Genomic DNA, 8,420 nt, shown 5'->3' with positions numbered 1-8,420 from the left:
GATAGCCACTTTGCATTTTCCTAAGAGTGAGTAAGTCTTGCCCCCAAATGGGTTGAGTTTAGCATTTGTGGGCTGTAATTTAGGTTAACAAATGTGTGTCCAATGGTCATGCGTCAAGATATTATAGTCAGCACCTTCGTCGATCAAGGCATCAAAAGAATACGTCTGTTTTGCAGTGACCATGATTTGTAGGTAGGCGGGTGCCACTACTTCTTCATCTTGATCTGTCAGTTCGGTAATAGTAGCCACGCATACATTGACAGGGGCTTCAAGCATAGGTGGCTCGTGCAACAGATGGGAAGTAGAATAGTACTTTTTCATGCGACTGCCATTGAAAAAGCCTATTCCTTCACCTTCGAGCGTCTCCAATTCAACATTGCCTGTTCTACTAATTGTACGTACTCAAAAAGGTCCTAGTCCTTGAAATTTCATTTTTTGTTTGTGACCCTTCACAGAGTATAGTAGAACGAGGTCCCCCTGATCAAAGTTGCACTGTTTGACATGCTTGTCAAACCACATCTTTCTTCATGCCTTCTCACAAATCAGAGCATGGGTGGCTAAGAGTCGAGTCTCCATGAGACGCTCTAACTCCACTAAGATGTTGGTCCAAGCCTCTCTTCCCTCCCAACACTCCTGGGATGCTATCCTTAAGCTAGGGGCAAAGAACTTTAAGGGTAGAATGGCCTCCGTTCCATAAGTCAGCCTAAAGGGCGATTGTTCTACAGCCGTCTTATAAGCTGTATGATAGGCCCACAAGGCCACCATCACTTTGTTATCCCAATCACTTCGTGATGTGGATACCACCTTTGTAAGCACGTTGACTAGGATTTTATTCGTGGATTCTGCTTGGCCATTTGCTTGAGGGTAGTAGGGCGAGGACCTTCTATGAATGATTAGGAAGGTCGAGGTCCTTCTTCTTTGGCAGGTTCTTATCCTTCTTGGGACAAGTTTTACCATTAATGGCTTTTAGAGCTCTACCTTCCATGTTGGGATTAAGGACTTGCATCCCCTTAGAATCTTGCTTGGGGTTTTCCTCAATAGGTTTTACCTTGTCTTTGTCACCATCTTTACCCTTTTGACCTCTTTTGATCTCTTGTAATGACCCATAGATTAGAAGCTTCAGTGCCATTGACACGCATAGCTTCAATAAGGCTCACTCCACTACCATTAAGGAGCTCCTCTACAATAGCCTTCCCTCTTTGTAGTATTTTTTTTGGTCCCTCATCTTATTGGAGATTATTTCCTTGCACTCAATGGTTTATTGGACCTAGCTATTTAGTTCCTTTCTGGAGAGCGATAATCTTGCTCCAACATGTACTAGCTAAGTGGCTAGACTTCCCCCACATGTCACATGTCACATTTAACATTTATAGAATTCCTAGGGAAATGTTGGCCGCCACACCACTTATAGTTGAATCTTAAGGGGGCACCCTCTTCAAGGCATCAACTCCCTATCAAATTCTACAACTCTTAAGGAAATTTGTTAGGGGGCACCCATTGCAATCCTAGTAGGAACGTTGAACTAACTAGAAGAGGGGAAGTACTAGAACTTCCTCCTCCTAACAAACTATGCATGTAGGGTTGCTAAGACTCCTCCCCTATAGGGATATCAGACCACTTCTTTGTGAAGAATATCTCCTAATAATTTCAGCCCCTTGTTAGGCCTGTTTGAGCTCTTTCTTACTTCTAAAGCTTGGTTGGATGGTCTTTTGAATCTATTTCACTGCCTTTTGGCATACACTAATAAACTAGTCCCTATTGACTGCGATTTAGAGGTGGCAACTTATTACAGCTCCCGACAAATGCACCACCTATCAAGATGACCTGAAATGGGCGTGCAACACTGGCTCTATGGCACTAGCCGGGCCTCTAGTACGCACCCAAACCACCCCTCGTGACCTCATAGCCAAGAGCGTCTAAGGGGTATACTATCCTAACATCTAATGTAGAACTTTGTGTTTGTATGGATTGTAATTCAACAGATAACCCTTCCCACATGCCTCAGAGGGAGTCCCTACACATATATCAGTGTAATACACCTCGTAAGTACAGACAAAGGAAGCGACCCTCGATTGATTGCCACGGTCCCACTACGGTTCTCCTATACCTTGAGGATTGGCCCCAAGATGCGTCGTTCATACATAGAACACATATGAAACATGCTCTACTCTTTTAATTAGTCATTCCAAAAGATGTAATATATTCCTCACTAAATATTCCCCAAAGAAAACGAATCACTAACCCTACAAGGCTTAGGATACCTCACCTTCTAAACGTAGGTCATTGTTCATGAAAACAATTGTTGTGCATCAAAGATGATACCATATGGTGCGCGCAATGCAATTGTGTATGATTTATAGTGCTCAAACAATTTTCCTTATTGACAACCAACATTGTGAAGGTGCAAAAACATTTCTTTTCATGCCTTTACTCTAAACGAGATTGGTGCATTGCTTATGGCTAGCATCGAGCATGCTTGTGCTACTGGACCCTCTTAATTCTAAACCACATATCCTATATAACATGCATCAAAAAAAGTTAGAATTTAGCGTGCTATCAGCCCTCGACACTCCCCTTCTCCCTACTGCTTAAGATTGTGCATTTGATGGTAGGTTTAGAGAGCATTTTTAAATGTATTTTTCCTTCATAAAAGCAATAAATACACCTTTTAACATAAATATAGGACTGAACTAAGGCTCACCCTTGTGCCTCAGTCTTATCATACATTCATAAAAAAAAATATAATTTTTTTCTATTTTTCAGATACAAAAAACCTATTTTCTCATTTTTCTCTATTTTATTTTGATGAATACCAATATCTTCTAATCTACTAATTTGAACTAATTGAGCTTGTTGAGAATTATTTTTATATCACATTCCATCCTATGCAAACACCATATACACAACAAAACCCAAAACCACGTGATTTCTCTTAAAACCACAATGTTGCGAGTTTTGTATGTTTATAAATAATTTATTAGATGAATGTTTTTTTTTATTTCTTTAAAATTTATGATAGATCATAGCATTCAAAACCAAATGCAACCATTTCCAACCATTTACCAATGGAATTTATCATAAAATAATTAAATTTATGACTTATTCATACAATTGTGCTTCATATTATACGTATCTCATAATTGGAGGCCCACTGACACTTCCCAATAGCCACTAACAATCCTTCCAACCTCAATCTACGCTCCTTCATGCTCTAGTATCATCCCACAATCAAAATCTCTCATCTCAGCCCACTCCCTTCTCTCATAGATTAAAGCATGAGAACACACATCAAAAGGAGAGGAGAGAGGAGAGAGAAAGACTAAAATTAGTTCTCTTCATAGAGTCCATCATTTTTTGTCATTCCTACAGCAATGGATAGTGAAGAAAATCAGGATCTCATGCCCCAAAGCATTCCTCTTGATTCTAATAATAAGGAACACCCATTTTTGTGCCATGAAAGGATGTGGCAAAAAACACGGCACCCCCTCCTCTCATCGTGATGAAGAAATGAGTTTATTCTCTCTTTTAATCAAGTGATTAATACTAAGTCTTAAAATATATAGTTCGTCTTCTCATGTTCACACTTGGACATAAGTGATTTCGGCCAAATTGGAGGGGCAAACAAACTCGGAATCAAGACCATCCGACTGAACAAGCAACTCAGTGGCATCAAAATCTATCAATTTGGCCTCTGCCATGCACTTTTTAGCTCCTGGATCACATAGATGCTTTTTAACATGAATTCTTGCGGGGATTAAATGGGGGGTCAAATGGTTTCCAATCAACGAATCGAGACTTGCCTTGCATTCCTGGCATTGAACTCTATCTAGGAAAATTGCAGTTCATCGATCAGCAACTATTTCATTTTCCATGAAAAATTGGTCTTTTATGCCTTCGGGGCACTTTTTCACTTCAAAAATAGGTCCCAAAATCCAACTCTCATGATGATGATACGCTTCATTTTAGAGTCACACTATTAACTACATATTGCATTAAGCTACTTGAAGATATGGTGAACACTTTGTTTGTGCTATGTACACATCCCTTCTACCCTGTGTCACACTTGCAGCTATGTAACTCACTCAAAGAATATATGGCTAGCATGGGTTTCCTCTAGCATGAACTCAAGCTAGTTCCTAAGTAATGTGACTACTTGTCAAAATTATTCGCATAAAAAAGAGAAAAAGAAAGAAAAAGAAAAGAAGCACAATGACATGTCCACATCACCTAAGGGTTCAACCCTTAGCCCATGTCACCACACCACAGTCCCCAAGGTACAAGGGCATGACAACTTGAGCATGCTCGGTAGACCTATCGCCCTGGGCATAGCACCATACCCAATCCTACACCAACTGGGTCCTCAAGAGTGGGACAACATTTTGAGTATACTCACAAGTATGTGGAGCTCTTGAAGTCCCCATCATCAATCAATGGTATGTATCTTCTTCTTCCTATGAACTCCTCCACCTACAACAACTACCACCATCCTTGTCTCCACCCTAGCTAACTCTCACCATCACCATTCGAGCACCCCCTCTACCATGACCATTGCACCAATCATCCCAACACAATCTACTAGCCTCATTCTGCTCTGAGTGGAGTAAGTGCCATGGGACTACCACTCAACTAGGACAGGGACAAATGTTAATCCATTGAAGAGACAAAGACTTGAAGAGAAAGAAGAACGTGAAAGCCACTTTTTTTTTTGAAATTATTAGGCCTTGGAAAGGAAATCAACTGTTATAAATGAGGGCCAGGCTCTTTCTCATGTAATTTGTGTTGAGAATAGCAAATGATGCTTGCTCATAGAGGCTATATGTATGCCCTGAGAGGCTAGAAGATAGACAAATGATGTATACTCTAGGAAGAGATGTTCAGAATCCCATATGCGTAGTGAGGAGAGTGGTACTATCCAAAAAGCTATAAAGGCATGTACTTGGTTGACACTCATTACAAGGTAATGGTGCTATCAATTTGAGTCATTGTCAGTGTCATTTTCCATCTTACACAAGAATGTGTTTATGAGTCCAAGCTTCCATCTTGGAACCTAATTCACTTGTGTAATAGTTAGTCTATCTAAGTCTATGTCATCATGATTTGTGTATTCATCTTCCATCCTCCATAGCTCTTGCCATGCTCTAGATCTGTGCTTTAAAACATGGTATCAAAACTCAGCTGAGCATGGCATAAATCCCTTCTCTGCTCTCTGAGTCCCTCTTAACCTTAGCTTAGCTCAAATCCAGCTCATGGTTCAATTTCTCACTTCCATCTCCACTTGACCTTATGGCAACCATAGCCAAAATAGTGCCTACCTACCTTAGAGCTCTTGGATCTCTCAAAATAAGTCATATCAGCCACGATTTATTTTCTAGATCTCTTCATCACTTGAGGACGCTCCTCTTTAGTATATCACAATATGAGATTGAGCCTCCCTAACTCCAACATTGCGTGGCTTTTTTGTCACTATCTGAAGTGCGCATGTTGACGTGTGGTGCGATTTAGCCTGAAAGCTTAGGGCTTTGGAAGGCCTAGGCATAAGCTTCCCCTACACAGAATATCTCACCGAATGATCTTATGTGCGAGCTATAGTAGCTAGAGAAAACCAGTCAGACTGATTGTCAAAAACCCTAAGTCCATAGCTACTTTAACTCAAGCTCCTTTTTCACTTCAAGATCTCACATTTCTCAGCTCAACTAGGTCACAGATCTAAGTCTTTAGTAAGTATAGACCTTCAAGAAGAAGATTTGGAGCAATCTTGAAGATCAAGCAGCCCACCTGACATCAAGCAACATCAAGCTTGACATCAAGTACTTCAAGCTCATCTTTTACCCTTACTTCCTTCAGCTCAAGCTTGTCAATGCCACTTAGTATCCAGCAATGAAATCATAACAAATCAGCAACCAAGTGCTCCAATATCAAGATTCAGCTTGGAAGATTCAAGAACAAGCTAGTATCTCTTGATACTAAATAGTGTTGTTTAACACTAAAGTTTATTGTGTCCTTTGACACAATCTTTTCCAACTCATTTACTAATTTATCTTAGCAATGAAAATGCTAAACATAAAGAACTATAAATGGATACTTCTCTTGAAGAGTAACATGGCTCATGTTGCTCACTTACAATACATGCAAGACTTGGTTAAACCACTTGCAAGAAGACATGGAGTTGTCTACATAAAAGAGCAATCAATGATATTATTTGAAGACCTTGAAGACATTTTTGTAGCCTCAAAAATGATGATACATTTTCTTGAGGGGGGCATGGAGAAGAAGAGCAAAGTCAAAGTCAAAAAAGCTACACGTAAAGTAAAGAGTGACAAAGTAAGAAAAATGAAGGACAAGATGTTGTATGATCTCATAAGACAATCCAATGTAATGTCAAGCCATGAGTCAAAGCCATATGAAATCCCAAAATCTATGTATCTCAAGATTTATGTAATGGTTCAACAAGTCATGTCAAGTCATACCAATGTAACTATTTGCACCCATCTCAAACTCACTAAGAAAGAAGACCAAAAGGACCTCACAAAGAAGATTAGAGCACAAGATAATGAAGAACAAGTCAAAGATGAAGAGCATGAAGATTAAGGAGTCCAAGAAGTGCAAAGACACCTAGAAGATTGAGAAAAGCAAAGGATGCCAAAGAAGCATGAAGAAGATAAATAAATTTTTGCTGCTGACAATAAAGAATTTTTCCTATAGTGGATCTCTATTTCCCACAGTGGATCTTTTTTTCCCATAGTGGATCTTGTTTCCCATAGCGAATGTAAAATCCCTTACCAAAAATGTAAAGTTTCAAGCCTTAACTTGACTAGGCTACCAAAGAGCTAGTCTCCTGGGCCATGTCATCATGTAGGGGGGATAAAATCCAACAGGGTAGAGACTCATCATTTGTAACGTGTCCACATGTTCACTCGTAGGACACGTCTTAGAAGCATATCGGGAAGAGAGTCCAGAAGGCGCCGCCCGACACTCCCATGGAATGTCATGGGGTTTGTGATCTAGGTCTTCCCGAGTCTACCACGTAGCGGAAGCATTCCGGCCGTTCCCACTTAGGACCGACCTAAATCAGCATTTTCCTAATGGTCAAGTTCCTAGAGAGTAACTAGCATCGCGAACTACTTTACGAAGAAACGTCAGGGTCGAAGCGGATCCATACTGCAGTTGGTTCAAGGAGAATGGGAAACGAGAGGGATGAAAAGCTCGATCTCTCTGCCCATAAGGCATAGTCCCATTCCGTTCCCCTAAAACAACACAAATCGGGACTCTAGCTTCCTAGATTCTAAGTCATCATTACCTCGCTGTCAATTTCCTTCGAGAAAAGTTCCCAGCTAACCGGGACAACCCATCCGTAGGACGGACCCATGGCCACATCCACCGCACTTTCCTCGGGGTTGCTTTAGTTGTCTAATTACCTATCACATTTAGTTTGACATGTAAAAACAGCTTCCTTAATTAGCCAATTATTCACTGGTTTCTTCACGTAATCTAAGCATTGACATAGAAAAACAATGTTAAACAAGTTCCTTTTCAACAATTGATCTTATTTATCAATATTTGGAATACATCCTAATAATCCAGTCAGTAGGCTAATCCATAATCCGCCGAAGGCAATTCCATAATCCGCCCGAAGGCAATCCGTAATCCGCCCGAAGGCAATCTAGCAATCCTCAGGGATTACTAAAGTTTCCACCCGTAGACTAGTATGTTGGTGCCTCGAGATCCAATCCTGAGTCACGTTGGCCTCTTGTGCAGGACTCGAAAGGCAAAGGATTTACGGCTAGAGCCCCCCTGGTACCCAAGCATCCTCCTGCTCCAAGTAGCACCCACGGAGAGACCTCTCGTAGCGGGTTCGGTCCACGTTCCCGGCATGGCTAACAACCCCCTTGGTTAGGGTCAGGCAGACAGTCGAGGGTACCTGATGCTGCCTCTCCCTCCAGGCCTTCAACCTGGAGAATTAATTATTGAGAGCAGAATTGTGGTGCTGATAAGTCCTTAAAAATAGCTAAAAATTATGAATATCAAGGGAAAAATATTCAACGTCAAAGGCGGCGGCTCGATCTAGGACGATTTTAAGCACCAAAGTGCTTTAAAGGTGCCCGAGCGACACTTGTTGATTTTTCATAATTTTTCACACAGTCGTGGGGGTTGACACGAGTTACCGACCAATGCGAGATGTCGAGCCGGACGCCCAGGATTTTTCAGAGCTCAATTCCGATTCCGGACGGGGAAATGGCCACAAAATGGTCAAGATTTGAAAGGGTGGCCACAACATGGACCAAAGGGGGGGGTGCCCTTTGGGGGAATTTTAACCCCCCAACGAAATGACATGCAAATGAAGAATCGTGGAGAGAGAGAGATGAAGAACACATGAGGGAACATGGCGCCGAAAAATGCGCCCCATTGTTGATCAATGGAGC

Source organism: Lygodium microphyllum, chromosome 9 (genome assembly GCF_053477565.2).
Source record: "Lygodium microphyllum isolate KBCC chromosome 9, Lygodium_microphyllum_v1.1.10, whole genome shotgun sequence".
NCBI classification, from domain to species: Eukaryota; Viridiplantae; Streptophyta; class Polypodiopsida; order Schizaeales; family Lygodiaceae; genus Lygodium; species Lygodium microphyllum.
Note: the sequence above shows the minus strand (reverse complement) of the source record.